This window comes from Astatotilapia calliptera, chromosome 5 (assembly GCF_964374335.1).
Source record: "Astatotilapia calliptera chromosome 5, fAstCal68.1, whole genome shotgun sequence".
NCBI classification, from domain to species: Eukaryota; Metazoa; Chordata; class Actinopteri; order Cichliformes; family Cichlidae; genus Astatotilapia; species Astatotilapia calliptera.
The window spans coordinates 38,275,372-38,302,480 of NC_137426.1; the positions used below are offsets into that span (position 1 = coordinate 38,275,372).

The 27,109-nt window shown below is 42.7% G+C and overlaps 1 protein-coding gene, 1 long non-coding RNA gene and 1 other non-coding gene across 5 annotated transcripts in view; all 3 read left to right on the top strand.

Moving 5' to 3' along the window:
* Positions 1 to 11,971: 11,971 nt before the first annotated feature.
* trnai-uau (transfer RNA isoleucine (anticodon UAU)) lies at positions 11,972 to 12,065 on the top strand. Its single transcript has 2 exons — positions 11,972 to 12,009; positions 12,030 to 12,065. It is a non-coding gene; the product is annotated as a tRNA-Ile (tRNA).
* Positions 12,066 to 14,007: 1,942 nt separating this feature from the next.
* LOC145419303 (uncharacterized) lies at positions 14,008 to 18,137 on the top strand. The gene is made up of 3 exons (XR_013909073.1): positions 14,008 to 14,506; positions 15,287 to 15,436; positions 17,221 to 18,137. It is a non-coding gene; the product is annotated as an uncharacterized LOC145419303 (long non-coding RNA).
* A 409-nt stretch (positions 18,138 to 18,546) lies between these two features.
* fhit (fragile histidine triad diadenosine triphosphatase) overlaps positions 18,547 to 27,109 on the top strand; it is a 146,871-nt gene continuing 138,308 nt past the window's right edge. Inside the window, exon 1 of one of the 3 annotated variants that reach the window (XM_080301452.1) lies at positions 18,547 to 18,627. The gene's annotated coding sequence lies outside the window, so the exon portion shown is untranslated. The remainder of the gene's footprint in view (positions 18,628 to 27,109) is intronic. The other 2 variants (XM_080301451.1, XM_026169196.2) reach the window with 2 other exon arrangements.

The window sequence follows — 27,109 nt, forward strand, 5'->3', positions numbered from 1 at the left end:
AGAAGAAAGGGAACTGGAGCAGCAGCAATTGTCTTCACCTCCTTTCAGACCGGTTTCCACTGACCAGCACGGGGCACGACCCCGTCAAAGCCAGATTGGACCAACTCCAAGAGTATCACTCACAGCACATGATCTCAATCCACCACAAATACAAAGGGTTGTTGTTGAGCATGTGGTCCGAAACCCAGACATGAGCGCCACAACTTCACTACGTCTCTGTGCTTTTTCAGGAAGGATTCCTAAGCCAAGTAGTGAAGCAGATTTTGAATCATGGCGTTCCCAAATTGATCTACTGCTTGCCGACCCCAGTTTGTCAGCTCTACACATCACCAGATGTATTATAGAGAGCCTATTGTCACCTGCTGCTGATTTGGTAAAGGTCTAAGCCCCAACACATTGCCTTCAGTCATACTACGTGTACTTGACTCAGCTTTTGGAACAGTTCAAGATGGTGACGAATTGTATGCTCAATACTTAAATATTCTTCAAAATCCAGGTGAACGACCATCCGCTTACCTCCAAAGACCAAGCAAAGACCACGACCATTTCATCCTCAAGATCTTGATGCTGTAAGGAAACCCCTGCAAAAACTTCTTGACTCTGGAGTTATCAGAGAATCCGACTCACCATTTGCCTCTCCAATTGTGGTTGCGCGTAAAAAGAACGGCAGTGTACGTCTTTGTATTGACTACCGCAAACTCAGTTTGCAAACAATCACCTTCCACCTTCCCAGAAGAAACTGAGACCAACTATAAAGCCAGAAAATTACCTCAACTCCAAAGAGCCATTTGGAGGACGATGGACGCAAATGTGTCAGCAAGCTTTTGAGTCCATAATTGACAAACTTACTTCTGCCCCGTTTCTGGCATTTGCTGATCCCAGAAAACCATACACACTCCACACTGATGCCAGTCCCACAGGTCTTGGTGCGGTGCTGTATCAAGAGCAGGATGGAAAAAACAGAGTTGTAGCATATGCCAGCAGAGGTCCTTTACCGCGTTACACCAGGGTGCTGGAGAGGAGAGTCCATCCGTTAGTCAAACCTCAGATACAGGAGGAACAATGTGGTTTTCCTCCTGGTCGTGGAACACTGGACCAGCTCTTTATGCTCTCAAGGATACTCGAGGGTGCATGGGAGTTTGCCCAACCAGTCTACATGTGCTTTGTGGACTTGGAGAAGGCATTCAACCGTGTCCCTCAGGGGGTCCTGTGGGGGGTGCTCCGGGAGTATGGGGTGTCTGGCCCATTCAGTCCTTACACAACCGTTGCAAGAGCTTGGTCTGCAAAGCCGGCAAGAAGTCAGACTTGTTCCTGGTGGGTGATGGGTTCTGCTAGGGCTGCCCTTTGTCACCGATTCTGTTCATAATTTTTATGGACAGAATATTTCTAGGCGTAGCCAACTGGCGGAGGGCTTTCGCTTTGGTGGTCTCAGGATCTCATCCCTGCTTTTTGCAGATGATGTGGTCCTGCTGGCTTCATCAGGTGAGGGCCTCCAGCTCGCCTTGGAACAGTTCACAGCTGAGTGTGAAGCGGTGGGAGTGAGAATCAGCACCTCCAAATCTGAGGCCATGGTCCTCAGCCGGAAAAGGGTGCAGTGCCCCCTCCGGGTCAGGGACGAGACTCTGCCCCAAGTGGAGGAGTTTAAGTATCTCGGGGTCTTGTTCACAAGTGATGGGAGAAGGGAGCGGGAGATGGGCAGACGGATTGGTGCAGCAGCTGCAGTGATGTGGATGCTGTACTGGTCTGTTGTGGTGAAGAGAGAGCTGAGTGTAAAAGCAAAGCTCTAAATTTACCAGTCGATCTACGCCCCTACCCTCACTAGTCTTTGGTTTCTTTGTTAGAGTTCTGTCTTATGGTTTATGTCTCTGTGTTCTCTAGTTGCTCTGTCTCCCCTGTCAGCTGTATCCCCTTGTCAAGTCCGCGTCTCTGTGTTGTTTCCTGTTGTACTTTGAAAGTCCGTGTCTCATGTTAATGGGTCTGGTTTTGCTTCCTTTGTCTCGTCAGCCCTGATTTGACCCAGCTGTGTTTCCTTCCTGTCTCTCATTCCTTGATTGCTCCTCTGTGTATATTAGCCCTGTGTTCTCTTTGGTCTGTGTCGCGATCTACCCTTATCTACCCTCATCTTGCGGCGTGTTCTGTCTGCGTAAGCTTATTTTGTATTCTCAGTTTTGTTACCCTTTTGAGTTCAGCATTAAAGCTGTTTTTTGAGTTCATGTCTGTCTCCAGAGTCTGCCCTTTGGGTCCTTTTCCTGCCTGCACACAGCTGTCACATAACACTGTGTGCCGGTGATTGGACATCAGCCGCTGATAAAGTGGGTTGGCTTATAAAGTGCTCTGTTGGGAAATGAGCTCCAGCAGCAATGCGCTCGGGGGAAAAAAAACTATATTTACTTTTCTTGTGCAGAAAATTGCGCCAACATTGCGTTATATCGAGCACCGGCTGCCCAGTTAAACTGTGACTATCACCAGGTAAAGTGGGTGTGTTTGTTGAATTAGCACCAGGTGTTAAACAGCTGACAGGTGAGGAGGAGGGTGCATGCAGGTGAACTGAGGGCCTGTTGAGCTGATAGCTGGTGTCGTGAGAAAAATGTCAGCTCGTTCTTTATGTTACAGAAGCACAGAGACAAAAGACCAGGCGGAAAGAGACGATCGTTCGGTGAAAATGAGAATCTGCGAATGCAACATGTGGAACATGGAGAGTGGAATATGTAAACAAACCGGTTAACCCCCCTTCCCCCCAAAAGTCAAACAAAAAAAATACAGCTGGAACACCGGGGCTGTGAGCTCGGTGCACTCTGCATGCCGACTGTTAGCAGAGCTAGTGACATCTCTGAAAACATCTGAGTACTTTTGTAAACATGTTCTATGTTGACAACCTGACCAGACGTGAAGATTACGGCGCGACATTCGCGGCTAAAACACTATTAAAAATGTAGTTGGTGACAGAAAAACGGGGTATTTTAAAACTACACCACCACCACTGCTGCCTGTGATTTGAAATGCATTCTGGGATACCTGGCTGCCCCAAGTCCACACAAGCAATCGATTATCTAGGATCGACCTGTCTTGACTTACTTTGCACGGCAACCAATCAAATGTTAGAGAAGCTGCAGTGGCAGCATTAGCCCTGCCCTCTTAGTTTGATGAGTGAGGCTGACAGACAAAATGATTTCAAGGTGAGACATGAAGGGGACAATAGTGCCAAAATGAATTAAATAAATACATCATTAAATAATTAATTAAAACTGTTAATAATTAATTAATTAAATGTGTCGTAAATAAGTATTTAATTAATTATTTTCCATTTTAATTAATTAATGACACATTTAATTAATTATTTAATGGTGTATTTAATTAATTCATTATGTCAGTCCTGGCGTTCCATAAGAAATATTTCTACATTTCCTTCATTAAATAGATCAATAAAACTCCTCACGTTAGTGATCAGACCCACTCGACATTGGACGTCAGATAGACGATTGTCATCCGTGACCAATTCTGGACTAGGTCCACAATTCTGACATCCAACCATGACCCAACTTGGACATCAATATGATGTTCAACATTTGAAATTGGGACTGGAAGTCATGTGGATTTATGTGACAGGTACAGGAAATGTATAAAATGAATAAATAGATTTTGTTTATGAATATCATCATTATGATACATATGAATACAGGTCATTTTAATATGTGTTAGCCTGTTGATTTATTCAGCACATGTGGATTGTTGTTGTTGTTGTTTGCATTATCCTTTTTTAAAACTGTTTATTTATTGATGTTAATTAACTTCTTTATAACCAGATTAAAACTGTAATTTATTAAAATTAGTTGAAATCTTAAAAACGTTGAACTCAGTGTAACAATGTAAAATACTAATGCTTAAAGTATTTAGAAAAAAACTGGGTTTTTTTAAAAAAAAGGAGTACAATGTTTGTAATAAATTTAAAAAAGCATTTGCATTTCATATGGTTCATTTTTACAAGTATCATGTTTTATTGTGAATAGCTTTGTAAGAGGAAGTGAATGAAGTTGTGATCTGTAGCCTGCTCTGAGAGGGGAAGGTCTTTAACCAAACAGCATGACTGGTATCTGCCCCTTATTGCAAGGAGGAATAGGATGAGCACGATAGAGCTACAAAATTACCTCCAGCATGCCACTTATGTGTCTCTGACCAGTGAATCAGAAACAGACTCCATGTGGGTACCAAGGGCCTGATTTCCTTTAACAAGCTCTGTGCTTTCTGCCTAAAACTGTGGATTGGCATTTGCCACATAATACCCCAGGACACCATCACTTGTCTTGTGGTGGACCACTAGAGGGCTCCACTCACACCTAGTGTTGAGGAAGTGTGTTGCTGTGTTTTGTGGCGCGATGTGTTCAGTTGAAGTGTGGAGAGGAATAAAGCAGGAGTGAGAACTAAGTGCTCCGTGTCGTCCATGCTTACCTCCACATTGGTGACCCCTGACTCGAGCATGCTATGGGCCGAGGATAACGCAGACTCCGCTATGGATGCGTCAGCGGCCACCGGTCCTCCACCCCCTGCTGCAGCTACGTTTGCTGTGGCGCTAAAACCGCCGGACTTTTGGCTCCACGATCCCCCATTGTGGTTCGTGCACGTGGAGGCTTAGTTCACCCTTCGCGGCATCTCGGCTGACGACACGAAGTATCACCATGTGGTGACCTCGCTCGACCCGCTGGCCACCCGTCGTGCGATGAGCCTCCTCCAGGACCCACCCGCCTTAGGGAAATACGCCGCCCTTAAAGAGCTGCTTCTTCGGCGCTATGCCCTCTCCGACGCAGAACGAGCCAAAAAGCTTCTCACCCGGTCAAGCCTGGGTGGCGATACGGCTCTCGAGCTCATGGAGAACATGCTGTCATTGCTCGGCCCGGATGACGGGGATTTCCTCTTCGCCCACCTCTTCCTCCGCCAACTGCCGGCTGCCATGAGAGCTGTCCTTGCCAACTCCCCGCTTCTGGCTGCGAAGGATTATTGCTCCCTGGCTGAAGAAGCGGATCGTATTCTTCTGGCTAGCTGCACTTTCGACGTCCACGCCCCCGGTGGCACCTTCCATGCCTCCACCTGTCTCCCCCGGAGCATCCGCCCCTTTGCTGACGGCAGGGATTGCTACCATCTGCTTCTACCATCAGCGTTTTGGTGCCAAAGCATGTCGCTGCCTGCCGCCCTGCGCTTTCACGGTCCAGGGAAACGGACCTGCCAGCGTGCCATAGCAGCCGTGATCGCTGGCAATACAGAAAGGCTGCTCTTCATAGAGGACTCGTGCTCCGGGAGACGTTTTCTCGTGGACTCCAGCTCCCAGAAGAGCCTCCTTCCCCCGAACACCGCCGAAAGGCTAGTAGCGAACTGCGGGCCGCAGCTCATTGCAGCTAATGGCTCTCCCATCACAACATTTGTGTTTCTGAAGTTCTACAAAAGGCCTGGGAGTTTAAGGGTTTAGAGACTTTCAAGAGTTGAGGACTGCACTAGTAACCCATAATTAACGATGGCTTGCATAAAATATACCAAAATGAAAAAAAGACCATTAATCTTAGCAGTTACACTCGGTTTATAGTGAATAAGCCATAGGTGCAGCAGTTAAAGCGTTAACTGCTCTGAGGTAGACGTGAGTTGCTCTAAGCCAATGAGCTGCTGAAACAGGGTGCAGGGCCTCGCCCGCCATCTCCGTCTGAGAGAGCGCAGGCTTTTCTCCTCTCTTGAAAATCCTCCATGAGCACGCTAGCGAGGAAAAAGACATGGAGATTCACTGAAACGAGGTATGGAAAAAAAACAATAGAAACGGAAGAGTTAGCATTTACTGCTTATGAAAGATCGTTTTATGGTATATGTACTGCTAAGTCAAGTAACTAGCTGGTTCCTTTTACATTGTTTGGTCGAGGAAGGTCGGGAGTTAAAGACGATGCCATTTCATCATTCCTGCGCCATCTCGCGCTGCTCCGCCTTTCTTTTCTGAGATCGGTGAGCAAAGTGTTTTAATAGTTCATTGTTTATCTGCATTTTCATGAGTTCTTTGCGAGCAAAATGTTTGTCTAGTGTTTATTGGGAAATTGTTTAGAAATACTTTGTGGAAAACTTTATTCAATGTACTGAAAAAAAAAGCATTTGAAACCGATGCACAGATTGTGTGTTTTATTGTTTATTTTCAATTTGTAACATGGGTAACGCTGCAAATAATACATCTTAGGTGATAGTGGACTGTGATTATATGAGAACTTAATATGTCCTATGACACTGTAGTTGACAGGTCAGGTTTTTTTGTTTTCCTTTGTGTCTTCCTTTTGATGCATTGCAACGGATCCTGTAATCGATGGCGAGCCAACCCCGTTGACGGACCAATTGACTTTGTTCTGTGCTGCACAGCAGAGTGTGGTAGGCCAGCTGCAACAAAAAAAAAAAAACACACCACGCCACTTTGAGCTTACTGTTCCCCTTCTCAGTGTTGGGAAGGTTACTTTTAAAATGTATTCCATTACAGAATACAGAATACATGCCCCAAAATGTATTCTGTAACGTATTACGTTACGTTACTCAATGAGAGTAACGTATTCTGAATACTTTGGATTACTTAATATATTATCATGCTTTTTACAACAACGTGAATGTACTATTGCTGTGTGATTTATTACTATTACTGAAGGTCCGCGACTCCGAACTGTAGTAAAGGGACCTCTGACTAATACGGCGGGGTCCCTGTCGGCTCGTAGCCGAAAAATAGCTTTACTTTGTTGTGTGGGTCAACTTTTCTTGCGAGAGACAGAGAGAGGCGTTGAAAGGCTGCTCCAACAGAACTTATTGTTTTCGGAGGAAAACACGAACACGGTGTACAGTCGAGTCTTAATAGCTTACTTACAACTGGGCTCGTCAGGCTCTCTTCTTGGCTGCAGTGGTTATTATTATATTTACATGCTTCCAGCTCCCGTTTTTCCTCGATGACAACTCGTACCTTTCCACTCCCCTTTTTCTCCCTCCTCGCGCTCACAGACCCATAACGTGTATGGCAGTCCATTCTCTCTGCAACACGGACTACACTGCCCATGATGCAACATTCTTTAGAGCTATGCCTGTAGCATTCTGCCTGTTAGTTTAGCACAACAACAACAACAACAACAAGGCGCTCTCTCACCCAGGAAACACACAGTCGCAGAGAGAGAGAGAGAGCGTCGCCCTGTAACCATGGCAACCGTAACGCTGCCGCCTGGAACAACAGAACGTAGCTGTCAAACAAAACCCAAACAGTCCTGACCCGCGACAAAATGAAACAGGAAAGTACCGCCGTGTAATCCATTTATTTCAACAAAGTAACTGTATTCTAAATACCACCTTTTTAAACGGTAACTGTAACGGAATACAGTTACTCATATTTTGTATTTTAAATACGTAACGGCGGTACATGTATTCCGTTACTCCCCAACACTGCCCCTTCTTCACACACATCTCCCTGGACTCCCTGGATTTTGGTAATTGAGATTGTGGGTCATTTTGAACGTGAACTTTGTACATTTAGAAGGGTGCACGCAGGTAAGGTTGTTTTTTTTTAAAGTGATTACTGTGATTGTACGTCAGGGTTGTTACTGAGGAAAATACTGGTACCAAAAAAGAGAGCCTTTTATTTGTAATGTTTTTGTATGTTTGTCATTTTCTTTCTTTTGTTTTCTGGGTGAGTAAAATACAAAAGCCGGCGTTTTCAAAACTCGCAGTTGCCTGAGTCTCATTCAGTTTGCCTCTCCTGTACGTAGTCAAACCTACTGGTCCAAAGCAGTGAGCTCTTTTGCATCAAAATTGGGTGAAGCACGTTTTGATCTTAGAGCAGTGGTTCCCAAACTTTTTTTGCTACGCCCCCCTTGGTTTTACAAGACAAATGTTGCCCCCCCCCCCCCCCCCCCCCAGCACAAACACATCCTCCACACGCCCATATTTTGCTCCATTGCGGTTTATTTCACACCTAAAACATTTAGTAAACAATTAAGCAAATACAAGTAATCTGCAATAAATTACAGGTAGAAATAAAATACACTACTAACTCTTTTACGCTACGTCCGCACCTACACGCAGCTGTTTCGTCCACATAAACGGCGTTTCCAATCACAGACAAAGGAGATTTTTTAAAAACTCCTGTTTTGCGTTTCCGTGTGGACGAGGAATACAGAGTTCGTCACACAACGTCAAAGGTATGTGCCTTTTTTCACGTCACGCTGTGGCCACGTTATTGTTTACATGAGATGAATTGCAGAATGGCAGATAGAGACGAAATACTGTTAATCTGACTGTCTGCAGGTTTTACACGCAGTTATTGTCCCTCCATTTACAAAGCCAGAGGCGTCACGGTGTCATTATTTTACATGTAGTTGTTTTTTTTCTGTGTGGTAACAAACAAATTTCCCACGTGTGGGACTAATAAAGGTTATCTTATCTTATAATATTCAACACTGCAATCAATGCATTTTTCAAAACATGTCTCTCTGTGCAAAATGGGTTTAAAAACATAAACAGCTGTGGGATCCTGTTTGTCCGTGATTTGAACCGAGGGAACAAATCGTGTCAGGATCAGCCTGATGTTATTTGTATCCAGCTGTAACTTTACTGTATAAAGAGCAAACATCTCTAAAATGTCAGGAGTAGTTAGTCATTACAACAAGTGTTTGTGAACTAAAAATCAAGAATGTGGGATCCTGTTTGTCTGTGATTTGGAGAGCCCAGCGCTGCTCCCGACGTGGGGAAAACCAATTCTGCAGGGAGACCTACCTTGGCACAAGCCAAAGGGAAGATATGCTTCATCATATTTTCTAGTCTTTGGCTTGGAAGGAAGTTGGTTTGGAAACATATTCAGCGATGCTTCATCTCCTGCTTAGCGTTTGTTTGGGCACCCCCTCAAAAACCTGTCCATTATGCTAGCAGTGTCCAAGCATTCTTTTTTTTCCCTGTTCATACCGCACCCCCCTTGCAATGGCTCTGCACCCCCCCCCCCCCCCCCCCCAGGGGGTGGGCCCAACACTTTGGGAAGCTCTGTCTTAGAGTATTACAGACACATTAGTGTTACGCACTCTTCTGGACAAAGACCTCTGATGTTTTGCCTAGAATCTGCTAAATTCAAATTTCTGGTACTTTTGTTTTCTTCTTCTTTTTCCTGATGTTGCTGTCTCCTGGCAACACCTCATCTGTCACAGCTGTGGTGTTCTACTCATTGTCAACCACACATTGTCACTGACTGACTGGTTAGCCAATAGCTGATTTTCTGCCTGAAACTTGGTCACATCCTGGCAACAAGAATTGTGCCATGTTCAAGGTCACTTAATTGACCCTTTCCCATACCGACTCTGAGTTTAAAAGTCAGTAGAAAATCTTGACCATGCCTACATGTCTAAAGGCATTGAGGTGTTGCAGTGTGGTTGGCTGATTAGAACATTGACATGGACAGCATGTTTCTACTCATAACCAAGCGCTCAAATTGCTTTTTGCAACTAGCCTCATTCTTAATTCAGCATATGCACAAGAGACACATCAACTTAGAGATTAGCCAGACGAACAAGATCTGCATCAGATGATGGGCAAGACCAACATTCACGCTGACCAAGTAACACATGGCAGCTCAGTGCTGTAGTATTAACAGAAGAAAGCTGCTAGAGATCTAGAGACTCCAGCACAATGGGAACATTACTAATCAGAATGGCCATAATGACGTAACTCTGGTAGAAGAAAATAGTTTAACTGAACTAGACTATGCCCAATGACAGATGCACTGACAGAGTTTAGGGTGAAGATTGTGGCAAGACTATAGGCAGCTGCACAACTGCCACAACAACAGAAGAAGCTTGGAAGCCAAAAGGAAGCCTGGAAGAATGTTAGTTAGTGGGCTAACAGAGATCCAAAATGGTGTCCCAGTTGACACAACCAGGATGGACAATAAGCCCTACAAGAAAAGAGAAGCAGAGGCAAAGATCATAGAGCCTGTTCTCCAAAAGCTGGTTCAGGGTGTACTCCAGCTGCAAGAGAACAATGGTCAAAGGGCAAAGCCACCCTGACCTAACTAAGCAAAGCTGGTGATCAGATAAATCAGGTGCTTTCACATGAAGTCGTGGTGTTGGCAGCATCTGATAATCTAAAAAGGATGTTTTTCGGGTCAAAAGGATTTTCTTCCACAAAAAATGATCCCCATGAGTGCCACCTACTCTAGTCAGAGACACATCAGATGATGATAAATTGGTGATTAAAAATTGTTGTTGTTGGACTGCGTGATGGCCTTATCCCCGAGAAGCCATCCTGCAAAAGGAGGAACCAGTTAGAAGCTATTTTCAAAATAGCCGAGCAGATTTAATCTCAAATTTAATCTATTTAATCTATGAGTCTGTTGTGGCCAGTGCGATCCTCTATGCTGTTGCATGCTGGGGGAGCAGGCTGAGGGCCGCAGATCCCAACAGACTTAATAAACTGATCCGTAAGGCCAGCAATGTTGTGGGGATGGAGCTGGACTCCCTCAAGGTGGTGTCGGAGAGGCGGATGCTGTCCAAGATAAAGACAATGTTGGATAACACCTCCCACCCACTCCATGACATGCTGGTCAGTCACAGGAGCTCGTTCAGTGAGAGACTGAGATTACCGAAAAGCACCACTGAACGACACAGGAAATCATTCCTGCCTGTGGCTCCCTGTACAACGCATCCACTTAACACACTGTTTGCTGCTACAGCTACACATGTTTCTTTTCCAACTATTTATTTATGAGTGACTTATGTATGTATGTATGTATATATATGTATATATTGTACTATTCTTAGTTAGTGTATTGTCTGTCTTGTCTTAATGTTGGTTTAAAATGGAGCACTGTAACAAAAAATAATTTCCCCCAGGGATCAATAAAGTATTCTGATTCTGATTCTGATCTGTTTGTCCATGGCTGGCCGTCTTTACTCTCGTTACTCAACTTCTGGAGATGCACACATGCTTCTTAGCAGGGCGAAGCTATGAGCTAGCTGTGTCTAGCAGCAGGATTTTTTTTCCTTTCTTTTTTCCTTTTTCTTTTATTGCAGCTTTCCTGTACTGTCTCTCTATCCCGGCAGCACCACTGCTGGAATTGTGGAGGGAAATGAATTCAATCAGTATCTTTGGCTAATTCTTAGTAAATAAGGAATCATATGCTTTTCCACTACCAAGAACTACAGAAGCCAACCACCTACCAGGATTTGACCAATCATTGTTATGGCTACCAAGGTTCTGCTTGACTTGCATCAATACTGTAATTAAATCTGTCAAAGGTTAGTGTTAAAAACACTGAAGTATTGATATGACGGGCAAGAAAATTGCGGTGGTAGCGAGCTAATCATACTGAAGGCTAATCAACATTTATGTCACTCAAAAAGTTAGAGCCAAGGAAGTGAGTATAGCAATGAAATGTGTGCCGTTAGGGCCATTAGTATAGTTAATTGCTGCTAACACATTATTAGAAAACAGTATAGCAGAGAAGCACATTTCACTTACATGAAAAGAAGTACACACAGACTTCAGTTTTCTTTAATCTATTTTAGTTTGGTAAAATAGGAGTTCAGGATACAGGGGTAAAATACAGGGATACAAAGCCTTTATTGCCACATGGTTAAATTCTTTATCCATTAGTTCCATATCTATTAGGTAAAATACACTAAAAACTACAAAAATTAAAGAATAAAAGGGAAATATGAAAAAGGAAACAGAAATGACCTGAAACAAACGTGTACAGACTGAAAAAACATTTGTAAGATAGATGTATAGAAAAAAAGACTGATTTCCCACATATATTAATGCATGGATCTATCCATGGATCTTATATATAGTACATAGACTACAAGCATGAGATTTGTGGCAATATAGTATAGTGTAAAGTATTCTTTCTATGAATGACTGAGCAAGCGGTTACTGTCCCCCCTTTTTTCCAATAGACCAGTTGAATGAAGGGAGAAAGGAATAAAATCTTTGTGCATGTGCTCCAGTGGCGCAATCGGTTAGCGTGCGGTACTTATATGACAGTATTGGGCTGAGCTATGCCGAGGTTGTGAGTTCAAGCCTCACCTGGAGCATAAACTTTGAGCTCATACTTCTCTGATGAGAACAGATAAATGCTGAGCTCACTGAAAATGCAAACAGACTTTATAGCATCTTCAAAAACAAGCAACATTCAAATAGATATTAAGAAACGCAGAATTATACCTCTCTTTGTTTGTTCTGCTTCTTTTTTGTCGACCAATGTGAGCTATTAACCATCAAGATATAGTTTTTCCTTCAAAGTCAGATTTTTGGCTGTATGTGTGTGTGTACCTTTTTTGTCCTCACACCGCAGGGCGTAAGGCAAATCACTGGTTCGCCAAGTTGGGCAACAATCACCATGAGAAAATGATGTGTGTGAAACTAAGATGATTATGATTAAATGAAGTAAATATTAATCTTGTGTTTAAACTGGGCTGAAGGTTTTTTTTTTTTCTTTTTGTGTGTCCCGTTTGGATCTATAGCCATCAGAATTGTTGTCTTAAGGCCAAGAAAGATGCCAAGCAGATTTATTTTACCAAGTGGATCATCATGGCCTTGCCATATTGGTCCATTTGATTGACCTTTATTATAATTATGAATTTATTTTATTTTCAGTTGCTACAAACGGGACAGACATGACTGGGGGATAGGACAGGGAGAAAGAATGAAAGAAAGAGAGGGAGAGAAAGAAAACCAAAGGGGAGAAGAGACGGTGAGAAGGGGGGGAAGAAAGAAAAAAAAAAACAAAAAAACACCTGGGTCACCTGTATGGAGAAAAAAAACAGAAGAGAAAGCAAACAAAAAAAAAAGCAAAATAATAAATACAGCGCCATCACAATAAACTAGCTAGCAGTAGATATCAGTAGATACTAAATATTAAACGATATTGTGCAACACGCAAGATGGACAGCGCACAATGTGCTTTGAGGCAGCAGCCAAGAAAGCTGTAGTCCGCGTCTGTGAACACCCGTGTGTACACCTGTGTGCACACCTGTGTGGATCAGCATGCTTGCATTCCAAAGGTTTCTCCATGTAAGGATCTGCTAGGGAGTGTGGGGGAGCCACAGCCCCGTCCTCCAGGGTATGAAGCAGGTATGGAGGAGATCCAGGCCCCAGATATCCAGAGGCCCCAGAGTACAAGGACCCGAGGAGGCCTCCGTACTTTGGAGGGCCTGAGATGTACCCAGAGAGGTCGAGTCTAAGACCCCACCTGACATATAGACACAGACGAACAGGCGCACGCAGACACAGACGTGCATTCCCACCCCATATGCACAACCAAATACTCGGCACTCACCCAACGTGTAGACAGACACAAATAGACACTGCACACACATTCACACTCTCCAGACATACTCTATATCCCAGGTCCAGGTACCCCCGCCCTCAGAGGGGCAAGCCGCACCTAGACCCAGGAGATGTAACCCTTCTCTCTGGGGTGGAGGCAAGCGGACCACCTCCTTATCTGCAGTAGCAGGGAGGCCCCGCATCCCAGACCCCAGTCTGACGGCCAGCACCTCCTCCCAGCCCCCCAGCCCTGACGGCTAACAGAACCGGGGTGAGCGAAGACCCCAAACCTCCCTCCGCACGCTCATATGTTGTGTTGCTGTGTGCTGTTCTAAAGTGCATTTAAAACACAGGAGAGCATGGTACTAGCTTCCTCTCAGAGAGCAGCACGGCTCCTCCCGAAAACCCTCAGTGTCTAAATGCATTTAAAATTGAGGGTAGGGCACCAGCGCCAGAGGTGGGTTGGAGTACACCGACCATCCTCTGGATGCTGTAAAACGTGCCCACCCCCAAGGCCCTATATGTATGTGTTATGTGAGAGTGTGAGTAATGTGGATGTCTAGGTTGCAGAATAAAATAGCAGCAGTATTTTTAAAGTGAAGTTGTTAATCCAACGGTTAATCCAAAAAGTTAATCCCTGAGCGAACAGGAAATGGATTTTGAAATGCAGTTTATTAAAGTGGAATTCAAAAATGAATTTACAAATGGAGAATTTATTCTTCAATTCATTATTTCAGCACAGAATTCTTTATTTCGATGCACGTGGCTCTTGTGGTCCTCCATAGGTATTAGGTAATAGTTCACTTGGGAAAGTAGTTTCATTTCATGTCGTTGTTTAATGCGCCCAGTGCCGTAGCTCCGCAAACGCACATAACGCACACTGCGTAGGGCACCAAATGGCCGGTAGGGCACCAAAAAAATCAGGGTCGTAAAAAAAAAAAGTAAACCATATTAATACTATAAATATCATATGCATTAATATGGTTAAACAATACAAAAGCAACATAAAACAATTTTCCCGAGAAAAGGGGTGAATCTGCTTTGTGCCCTGTCTCCAGTCTCCTCCTGGTGCCCCCCCACTCCCAGTGGTCTGTTCTATAATTGGTAAACACCTGTTTGAACATGGCCTCGAAACGGCAACAGGAGTCAGGAGCGGAGAAAAGAAAGAAGAAGAGGAAGCGTGATGAAACTCAGGCGTCGCTTGCCGGTAAGGCAATGTTTAAATAATAATAATAAAAAAAGTTCATTATTGTAGCCCTTGCTTGCACGCTCATGTCCGTCAACTCTGTGATAGCTCCTGTTAGCAGTGTTCATACTGTGTTAACAAATGTTGCAAATGATTGATGTTGGGTAGTTTGTTTACGTTGTGGATATGAATATAGAATGGACTACTAAAAGCAACTCATCATGGTCACTCAATTGACGGTTTTCAGATAACGTTAGCAATCGTGACTCACGATTGCTAACGTTATCGTGATTCGTGAGACTAGCATTTCCCTCCTCAGGTTGCTAGCTGGCTAACGTCATGCATGCTACTGATTAACCTTAACTTTGGGATAGGTCAGTGATGCAGTCAAGTATTATTATCAGATTAGACAAGATTACTTTGTATGTTGCTGCATTTCAGGATATCTATAAAGACGCATATCTTATTTATGCCATTGACGTCTGAACACATAAATAGTTCTCGTCTTTCTTTAGGTTCATAGATCAAGGGCGACATCTGTTGGTGAAACTGTAATATGAAACCTATATCTTCCAGTAATATAGATTTCCTACTTGCGCATTTATATCAAATTATGTACAGCATGTTTATATTGCCATTTGCCATTATGAAAATCTATACATGTAAAATATAGTTAGTAATTTTTAAATGTACCAGTGACTTATTTAATTTATTAGTCTTATAATGCAATCTTTCGTAGGCCTACTGTAGATTCAAAATTGTATTTCTGTAAAATCCCTGAATATTTTCTCTTGTATGCAGGGTCAATGCTTAAATATGTTCAAGGAGGATCTCAAGGACAGGATGAACCATCCAGTAGTAGTGCCATCCCTGGACATCAACCACCAGCCATTGTAGACCCTGCAACAATCCCTAGCCAAGAAGAACAAGAACCATCAACCACCAGTTCAGGTACAGTTCCATACACAAGTACCACTGAGAGTCCTGTCACTGAGAGACTATCAGAAAGTGACACTGTGGAGACATGTGTGCCCCCTTCAACCGATCCTGCTCTTTGGCCAGCTCACATTGTAGATGCTGATCGTGTTGAAATTGTGCGGAGAGGTCCTTTTAATGTCAGCTCTGATTTTAATTTTCCAAAGGGGCCTGATGGAAGAGCATTTCACACTAGCCTTAAGTTCAAAATTCTTCCCAATGGAGAAAAGGTTCACCGGAGCTGGTTAGTGTACTCACCGCAGAACAATGCTGTGTTCTGCTTTGCATGTAAGCTTTTCAGTGTGAAGGATATAAAGCTGAGTACAGAGGGCTTCAGTGACTGGTCGAACATCAACATCCGTTTGAGGGGTCATGAGTGTAGCCAAGACCACATACAGTGCATGCTTAAGTGGAGAGAACTGGACACACGGCTAAAGAAAAGCATGGCAATAGATCAACAGGAGTTGACCTTACTAGAGGCAGAAAGGAAAAAGTGGCGAGAGATTCTCAAACGATTACTCTCAATAACTCTCTCACTGGCTTCCAGAAATTTGTCTTTTAGGGGCTCTTCTGACTGTCTTTATGAGCCGGACAATGGCAACTTCTTGAAGGAAGTAGAGCTTATGGCAACATATGACCTTGTAATGGCAAATCACTTGGCCAACATAAAAGATGAAGGTTCCCACACACATTACCTCAGCCCTGAGACACAGAACGAACTAATTCAGATTATCTCTTCAGAAACATTCCGCGCCATTGTGAAGCAAATCCAGTTGGCAAAATACTTCTCCATCATTCTTGACTGTACTCCAGATGTGAGTCACACTGAACAAATGTCAGTCATAGTACGCATTGTTTGTTTCCAAGCACAACCAGATATTAAAGAATACTTTCTTGGCTATATAAATGTGGAGCAAACAACTGGCCTTAACCTGTCCAATGTTGTCCTTGACAAGTTGAAGGAACTTGGCATTCCATTTGAAAACTGTCGAGGACAGGCCTATGACAATGGGGCCAACATGAAGGGGAAGAAGCAAGGTGTTCAGGCCAGACTGCTACAATTAAACCCGAGAGCATTGTTTGTGCCTTGTGGAGCTCACACGATGAATCTGGTCATAGCTGATGCTGCCAAGTCCTCTCCAGATGCAACTGGCTACTTTGGGTATTTGCAGAAGTTGTTCAATTTCTTTTCCAGTGCCACGCAGCGATGGGCCATTTTAACAAAACATGTGAAATTGACACTTAAATCTTGGAGTGACGTTAGATGGGAAAGCAGGCTTCAAAGTGTAACTGCTGTCCGGAGTCAGACAAAAGAAGTGAGGGATGCTCTCCTGGAGGCCAGAGAAGCTGTAAGTGATGCAGTCGCAAAGGTGGAGGCTCAAGTGCTTGCTGAGGAAGTAGCCTCATTTCGATTTTTGATTTGCTCCATCGTGTGGTGTGAACTTCTTACAATCACAAACCAGGTGAACAAGTTACTACAGTCCAGCTCCATGCAGCTCGATGTTGCTGTCAGGCTCATTGACACTGCCAAAAGTAACCTCTCTAAATACAGACAGTCTGGGTTTGATGAGGCTGTGTCAGCTGCCAAAGAACTCTGTGAGGCCCTGAACATAGAACCACAGTTGAAGGAGAAAAGGCTCAGGAGCACAAAAAGGCAGTTTGCATATGAAGCTGTTGATGAGCCCCTCCATGATGCCCTTAAAAAGCTTGAGGTCACATTTTTCAATTGTGTTGTGGACTCTGCTTTAATCTCCCTACAGGAGAGGTTTGAGACCATGAATCAAGTGAAGGAGAAATATGGAGTGCTGCTTGATTTCAGCAAAGTGAATGGGATGTCCAAGGAGGATTTAAAAAAACACTGCACTGAAGTACAGAAGACACTGACAGATAAGGGAGTAGCTGACATTGATGGACCTGAGATGATGCAGGAAATCATCAACCTTCCTCAGCTGCCACCACAGACGTCTGCTTTGGAAATGCTGTCATTTTTACATGACAATCAGCTTCAAGAGGTATATCCCAATCTGTGGATTGCTCTGCGTATTGCACTGACCCTGCCTGTCACAGTTGCCTCTGCTGAGCGAAGCTTTTCAAAGCTCAAACTCATTAAAACGTACCTGCGTTCATCAATGGGGCAGGAACGTTTAAGTGGTCTGGCTGTTATCAGCATCAATGGTGACGTGGCTCAGAAGCTATCATATGATGACCTTATAGCTGATTTTGCAACCAGAAAATGCAGGCGTGTGCCTCTCTAGGCCCTAGAGAGGCACACGCCTGCATTTTCTGGTTGTCAGAGTATGCCCTAGAGTCTAGGGCATACTCTGACAACGAATTGTAAAAATGTTTAACATAGTTACTTAAGGAATGTGGCTTTTGTGTTCAAATTCTTATTTTTCTTATTTAAGTTTCTTATTTAAATTCTATTGTGAAACTATTTGTAAATATATTAATAATAATACTATTATATTATATATATTATTTTTTTATAAAAAAAATTACACATTATTGCCAGGCTCTTTGTTCTTGTTCCAATGTTCAATTTTTGTTTCAGTATTTATTTGTAACAGTATTTTTAACCTCCTTTAACCTTATTTATTTGTTTAACTGTCATGTTTGTTGTTATTTAATTAAACAAATTCCACTGAGAAATTCAAAAGTATTAATGTTTTTTTTTTTTTTTCAGTGGCGGGGGGCACCATAAAGCATTTGTGCTTAGGGCACCCAAATGGCTAGCAACGGCCCTGAATGCGCCTTGAGGCAACTGCTGTTGTGATTTGGCGCGTTATATAAATGAAACTGAATTGAACTGAATTTCTTATTGAGTCTAAAGTATTTAACTTTCTGGCTTTCAGGATTATGCCTACACAAACTAAACGTGTATGTGGGAATTTTCTGTTATTCTGGATGTAAGTTGCATCATTTTTGTGTCATACTTTGTTTCTCACATCCAATCAATATTTTAACCGAAAGCATATTTCAGTTAAATGATTACAGAAAATAATCTGTCGAATCTGTGAAAAATATTCCTCCTGGCTGTGAACGCCACATAAAGATCGTCCCTCATGCCCTCTGGTACTTGTAGTTTTTCAAACATGTTTTTCGGTCTACAACTCGTTCATACAACTACACTTCCCATAATGCACGTGGGTGAAGCTGTCTGACAGACGGTGAGTGTGTCGAACATTTACTTGTTGTGAAAGTGCCTTTAGCACTAGCTCACTAGCTCCTGTCGGCATGTCTCTGTTATCTTGTTGTTTTTTCTTAACTGTAAACGTGCCCGTGCTTTTTAACAAAATCTTTACTGAACAATAACCGGTCAAGACCCGGTACGCGATTTCCTGTGCTCCACGTGACAATGTATACCGCAAACATCCGCGAGATTAACAGTCCCTTTAAATTAGCCAGCCTGGCTAGCTGAAGGCTCGTGTTTGAAAGTAAAATAATGAGTCAGCGAGCGCGATACTGACACGCAGATATCCACTGAAAACTGCGTGTGGTCAGCTGACCCGTCCTTCCCATGTGCTGCTCACAACGTTTTACAGAAATATGCCCCCCCTCCCCTCCACACCGCAGTGTCTAAGGGTTGGTTGTGCTGTGGGAGCTGTTACCTGTCATGGTTAAAGTTTACCTGTCACTGAAGATAAAAGGCTGCTCACGTTTACGTGTGATAAACCATCGGACCTGCCCCATTCATAGGACACAAGGGAAGGGTTAAGCCATTGATTTTACAGTCATGAAATCGTGTGCCATCCCTACAGTGACTTGGGGATTCAGTGCTAAGGAAAAAAGAAACTGGGATGGCCCAACAACTTACTGCCATGCTTGATATTATTTACATTTCACCTTTCATTTAATGTATTGCATTCATTTAGAGTATGTTTGTCCCTTGTTGAAGCCATTGTGTCGTACTTATTGGGCTTTTTAGTTATTGCAGCTTAAATATTTAGGGCATGAGAACTGTAAAGGCCCCTTTTTTATCTGCTCTGATAAGGGTCCACAATAATAGTGTAATAGAAACAATAATAATAGTAATGTTTGATGATGGTCATAGTGGCAACAGGAAAGGTCATATTTTACACTTAAACCGTAATGCTTACTGCTGTGTCGTATTTGACAAAAAAATTTTTTGGGTGAGTTTTCAAGGCTGTTACATCATCAGTGTGATTTTTTTCCTCTCAAAAACCAAATACAAAATTGCACAATACATCTTTAAGCAAATCTAAAAAAAAAAAAAGTCAGATGTAGCAAATGTGATACAAATTATAAATCATGTACAGAAATGAAAATAAATAAAATCTTTTTTTAAACAAATTTATCAGATGGTTCAATAAACTTTAATTTTCTAGCAAATATTTCTTATTTCAGGCTTTAAGGCACAGCTTCAAGGTGAATGAACAAAGTAATCTAAAATGTAGTCAGAAAACCCTGGTCTAATTTTACCTATACAACTGTGTGTTGTCATTAAATGGCTCTGAAAGCATGATGAATTTCGATGTTAGTCCATAAAGCACCGGAGGCTTGTTACGCATTGTTCAGTCTGCCCCAAACTTCATGTTTCACTGAAGTCCCAACCTGAGCGCATCTTTATGCCAGTAGTCAGGGATAGTTTGAGCTCGACCTAGTGAGAACTAAATAATTTAATGTTTTTAGTTATTTTGATGGACTTCTTCTTATTCACCTCATGTGGTTAAAATAAACGTTAGCTGCAACGTGATGAAGGCTGTTTTATGGGCTTTACTACTGAGTGTGGCAGTGTGCCACCTACCAGCATTCAATGAAGCTGCTCCAGCACTACATGTCTGAAATTCAGCACCCTTATGGGTAATATAGAATTACCGGTTAACCTAAATAACCTGCTTATGCAAAAGTCAATTAAAGTTTAATCTAAATTATTGCAAGAAAACCCGAAACTGCATCTTGCTCTGCTATCAGCATAATCCAGCTGCAGCATATCTCAAGGTACCCCAGGTTGTAAGGGCCCTATCATTGCTTTTTGCAGCTTTAATTTCTAGATATGGCTCTGGCAACCTGGAAACTCAGACCTCTGCTGTGCTGGTAGTAATTTCTGTACTTATGTCTGCAATGATGGAGGTAACAGTGGGACCTCACACAAAAATTATTTTTTGAGTTTATATTTTTAGATTCGTTTTTTAAGTGATGTTGTAATTGTAATCCACAATTACACACACACGACTCATTCCATGGGGGGGGGGAGTGTTCCATTACTTAATTATAACAATAATAATACTACATTTAATGAATTGCTGAAAAATAATCAGTATTGGTTCAGAAACAACAGATCAACAACTATGCATTGATAGACTTAATGGAAGAGATAACAGAATGTATGGATAATAAGAGGTACGCACAGGATACTGTTAATCATGAAATTCTATTATAAAAACTGGAAAGGTACGGGTTTAGGGGAGTGGTTTTGGACTGGTTAAAAAGCTGTTTAGGGAATAGGCAACAATATGTACAAATAGATGAATATAAATCTAATATGATGCATATTGCTTGTGGAGTACATCGTTTATTATGTACATAGTCTGTGCAGAGTCTCGCAGAATTTAAAGTTTGTAATATTTGCAGATGACACAATTGTACTGTTTTCAGATGTGGAATTGCCACAAGTTTTGGAGATGATCACACAGGAATTAACAATGTTAAAGAAGTGGTTTGATATAAATAAATTATCATTGAATCTAGATAAAACCAAATTGATGTTGTTTGGAAACCAAAAGAAGAATATCAAAGTAGAAATATGTGTTGACAATGTTTGTTTAGTAAGAGTAAATGAAATACAATTTCTTGGTGTGATCATTGACCACAAGGTCTGTTGGAAACCACATATTACTTATGTTCGAGGGAGATTGGCACGGGGCATTGCTGTCCTGGGGAAAGCAAAGCAAATATTGGATCAGAAAGCCCTGCATATATTATACTGTGCTTTACTACTGCTGTATACGAGCTACTGTGTAGAGGTCTGGGGAAGCAGGGTACAGGGATCATACAAATGGACTATTTTTCAAAATGCAAGCTATTAAATTCCAGGACTTGGTGGAGTTTAAAACAGCGCAAATAATATATAAAGTAAAACAAATAAAACGCTTCCAAAAGAAATCTGTAAATTGTTTATAGAAAGAGAAGGTGGGTATAACTTAAGAGGGAAGTGGAATTTAAAAATACAAAGTAATTAGAACAACTTTAAAAAGTATGTTTCTCTGTAGCAGGAGTTCAACTATGGAACAGTTTAACAGAAGAAATGAAAGAAAGTAACAACATAAACCAGTTTAAAATGAAATATAAAAAACACACTCTTAGCAAATATAAGAATGAAGAACACAGGGTTAACCCAGGGCAGTAATGTTGCTCGTAATAGTCTTTTAGTTTGTTTGTCTCATTGTGAATCTGCAAATGTTACCATTCAGTCCTTATTTATATGAAAGTAACTATACTGTGGTGGGGCTTCTTTATTTGTTTTGTTTTGTCTTTGCTTTACTTTTGCTTCATATGTTGTTTGTTTAATTTAAGGCTAAAAGAAAATTAAGTCAATGAGAGGTAAAACTTGAGGGGGTGGGGACTAATAAGTATACTTCTGCCTACTCCTTTCCAAACAAAAGAATAGAATGATATTTTGTAATGACTGTGAAGGCACATGTTTGAAAAAAAAAATGAACTGAACTAATTTGTGATACCATTCCTTACATTACTTTTGAGCTACTGTGTAACATGAGCTAACATACATTATCAAATAATTACCTCCAAACAACAGAAACCACATCGCCTCCCAAATGAGGACACATGCCTTTTAGTGTTTACTGAATTTAATACAGTAGTGTGTTACATGTTACAAAAATTGAAAGTTTATTATGGTAACTTTGTAATGCAATAAATATGAGTTAAACCCAACATTGGCTGCAAATACACGTTTTCAAAAAGTGGTAATGATGTGTATGCATCTCAAGATAAGGGGCGTTTTAAAGTTGCTTTTTTGAACAAGAGGCACTTAGAGATGGACATGAAGTACCTCACTGTGCCAGCCGTACAGTGAGGATGATGTGGCCACTGCATTTGCATGTGCCTGTATTACTTTTGCATTGTTTTCTGATTGTATGGAAGGACTTTTAATATTCTCATCTCTTTAACATCTAAACACGATTTTGGTACTAGTTTACTGATATTAAATGTTAAAATTTGATATGTCAAAGCAAAATACTATTCCTCCAAAAGGAAAACCTGTCCATGCCTTCATCACCTCTAGATTGGACTACTGCTGTTCTCTGAACATTCCTCTGTTCGTCGCTTGTAGTTGGTCCAAAGCACTGCTGCATGTCCTGTAACAGGTATTAGATGGCGTGATCATATCACTCCAGTTTTAGCAAGTTTACACTGGCTCTTTGTCTATTTTCATATTGATTTTAAGAGTTTTCTTTTACTTGCATAGTTTAAAATGTTATGGCAATCAGCTGCATGAATTTATATAACAAAACTTACACCATCGATCTAAATGCTCTTGCATGCAGCCAAGGTCTTAATTAAAGCATGGATGGATTTCTTAGTTGCATTGTCTGGATTAACCTCCCACTTGATATTCATACTGCAGAGTGTATACAGTCTTTAAAATCCTATCTTAAAATTCTCTTATTTACCTCGACTTTTAATTCAAGTTCAGTTTGAGCCTCATCAGGTTTTACGTCATCTTTTTTATTAGTTGATCTATGTCCCCCCCTTTGCTTTTTAATGTTCTGTAGACAAAACTGACATTGACATGCACAGACAGCTTTTTCTGAGTTGTACCTACTGCCAGTCCAGAGGGAGTGCAAGAAAGAAGGAGCGCATAGAGCAGAAAAGTAGTTCCCTTTGCCTTATGGTACTTTAACTTTATTCCATTTCTGTGACAATAATTTACCAAAAATTGTTGGCTCTGTAAAGCTGCTGGCACGATGTCAGTCTTATTGTCAGCAGATGTTAACATTAGGCCACATTTTATAGTAATCAATACGCAAATTTTGGAAATGTCAAAGAGTTGAATTTCTTGAAACCTTGTATGATGGATCCACATGTCACACTGACCTGGAGTTTGTCAGGTGATATGGTGCTGTATGAATAGTCCCCCCCCCAATTTCAAAATAAGATCATTTATCACCTGATAGTGTTATGATTATGAACATAGCAACATGTCAGAATACTGGACATGTCAGGGCTCTGTGTGCGGGCAGGCAGAGGTGAAGATGCAAATGCAGGACAAAACCGCAGCTTTATTGCAGGCGATGAACAAAACATGACCTGAACAAGGAACCCTGAGAACAGAAACACACAGGCAAAGTCTGAGGGTACGACGTGACACAGAAACACGGGGCTTAGATACACTGGGGCGTAATCAGAGAATGGAAACAAAACAAAAGAGGGAGCATTGTTCCAGAAACACAAGGAAGCAGTCCAAAACAAAAATGCTGGAGACCAGGGAACAGTTCAAGAAATCAAAATCTCAGCAGTAGGAGACGAAACGAAACTGGGTCAAACACAAGTCCAAAAATCAGAAGTTCAGGAAGCCGACCCGGAGGCCGACAGCACAGAAATCCTTAGTACTGACTGAGCCGATGGCTGCTGCTGGGCGGCTGACTGAGCCGATGGCTGCTGCTGGGCGGCTGACTGAGCCGATGGCGGCTGCTGGGCGGCTGACTGAGCCGATGGCCGCTGCTGGGCGGCTGACTGAGCCGATGGCCGCTGCTGGGCGGCTGACTGAGCCGATGGCGGCTGCTGGGCGGCTGACTGAGCCGATGGCCGCTGCTGGGCGGCTGACTGAGCCGATGGCGGCTGCTGGGCGGCTGACTGAGCCGATGGCCGCTGCTGGGCGGCTGACTGAGCCGATGGCCGCTGCTGGGCGGCTGACTGAGCCGATGGCCGCTGCTGGGCGGCTGACTGAGCCGATGGCCGCTGCTGGGCGGCTGACTGAGCCGATGGCCGCTGCTGGGCGGCTGACTGAGCCGATGGCCGCTGCTGGGCGGCTGACTGAGCCGATGGCTGCTGCTGGGCGGCTGACTAGAGGACTGAACTACAGGCTGGACTGACGGCAGAAACCTAGCAGGCTCTACTTTCTCCAGACGTGGCAACTGACTCAAACTCAGCCTCTGGGGAAGCCCTGGGGAGAATCTCTGTCTCTCTGACTGGGCCGAAAGGTCCACTAACACTGCGTCGACTAACCCTAAACCTCCAGGCTCTGAGCTACCTGATACGGTTGATTACTTCCAAGTTCACTGACTACTGGTCAACATCTTCAAAACCCACTGACTCAGAAATCAGAGTTGTTAGATTAACAGACACAGGCTTAACAGTTTCTAAGCTCACAGGTTCTAAGCTAACTGTGGCTGAGCTAACAGTCTTGAACATAGCGGAACAGATCTCAGTCTTCTAGTTTTAAAATCAAGAAAAGAAGGAACACCAGATTTCTTCTCAGAGAGAAGCGGCTTGGCAGCAAAAACAGTGTTAGAAATGCCAGTCAACACAGAAGGACTCCTCTGAACTTTCCAGGTCTTAGTGAGTGAATTAGTTCTGATGGCGGAGTCTATTTTACTCACTGTGGCGTTCCGTGCTGCAGGGCCAATAACAGCTGCTTCAGTCAATGCTACAGGAGAGAGTGGAGGTGTGGTGGGGCGAAGATGACGAGGGTGCCATTTCTCCCTTAAGGGAGGATCTAGCAATTTGGCAATTAACATCGACGGGAAAGGCCGCTGACACTGAGAACACCAAGTAGTGAGGGCTTCCAGGAGGGCAGCTGAATTTCCCTTGCCCGGACCGCCCATGCCAAACAGAGCCTCGCCCTCAGCTCTGTAATGATATGCTTTAGTCCTTTTATGTCCATAAAACTGACAGTGGAGGTAGTGGATGACAAAAAGTAGTGATGGCCCGCTTGAAGCATGTGTCAAAAAAATCAACACACTGCTTCAGAAGCACTGTGTCGAAGCTTGATTCGTTTGGCCAGAGTCACATGATCAGTGACGTCTGAAGCTTCATTTAGAGCCTAACTGCTTCGGTGTCTGATTCAATGGTTTATAAGGAAGCGAATCATTCGGGGGATTTGTGGTGTTTTGATGGTGACAGATAGCGAACCACTGATCATTCCACTGAGAGATTTGGAACCAGTGAGGAAAAGAGGAGGTTCTGTTGTGTGGGAGGATTTTGAGTTGATTTTTGTCAATCCGGTGGGTTTTCCAGCTTTGTGTTCTGGCCGTTTGCTTTTGTTTTGTGCGTGTTTATTTTATCTGAAAACTGGAAAAAGGTAAAATGTCAAAACTCTGCTTCCATAATATAAATATCATTAAATAACTTTAGAAAAACTTCCACTTGACTCTTTACATGTAATGTTGTGAAAATATATATTTTATTGTTTAATTAATCTGAAAATGTTAGTCTGCCAAACGTGCAGCAATTGAATGTATTTATTCTCTTTAGCTGATAGTTTGTGGGGCCCAGGTAGACTGTATACCTGCATCTCTACCAGTTTCTCTGCACTCCAGCCTCCTCTGTGCCATGTGAAGGGATTTTCCTTAAGGCAGGAGAAATGATCTCCACGAAAAGGAACAGGTTCAGCCATCGCACACTAGAACAAATTCTCTTTGTTATTTTTCCAGAGACTTATCAGAATATCTCTTGGTGTTATCTGTCTCCACCTACCTGTCCATCAAACGTAGTTGGTGGTAGGCAAGTCTCAGCAGTAGCCATCTAGGCATTGTTTCCAACAACCTAGGCTCTTGTGGCCCACTCAGTGGATACTCCATTTTTCCTCCTGCATCTTACTGGTCCCAGTCTTGATTCCTGTAGACCAGGGGAGGGCAACTCCAGGCCTCGAGCGCCGGTGTCCTGCAGGTTTTAGATATCACCCTGGGTCAACACACCTGAATCACATGATTAGTTTGTTGCCCATTACGGCTTTTACTATACTGGTCTACTTGATTTTCATAGTTTATTCAATCTTTATTATTTATTTTTTATATTTTTGATTTTAAGTTATTACAGTCAGAATGTACAGGACCGGGGGATGGGAAAGAGAAAGAATAAGAAAAGAGAAGTTGGGAAGAAAGTTAACAGAAGGAAAGGTGAAGAGAGCCAGTGAAACACAAGCAAAACAAAAACAACACAGCAACAATCAACTTAAGCGTCACCCAGCAGCCACAGTGTAGAAGCCTGTGGCAGCTGTCTGTGCCAGAGCAGACTGAGCTCTGAGTCCACAGACCCGAGACCCAAAGGCCCCCCAGCAGGGGCCCGACAGAGCTGCTAACCCTATCCCAGGCAGGGTAAACCGTTCCCTTGCTCTATTACTCATCGTAGGCATCTAAATCGCTTCTCTGGTCCTTCAACCAGGACCAGTTTGCCTTGGAGACCCTAGCAATATATGAGTTAACCTGCTTTACAAGTAGGCTGGACCCTGGCCTTTCTGTCTGTCTCTCTGGACGGCAAAAAAAATCAGGCGAATATTACTGCCCACAGTAATTCTACCATCTGAACTGTTAAAGTATTAAACACCTTGCATTTAGTCATTCCATAACGGGTTCTTTTTCAAAGATGAGTAAGAAGTGTGAAAATACTGTTGTACACAAAAAAGAAAACCAAACAAAAAAACTGCCTGTTTTTGTGTAGAATCAAGAC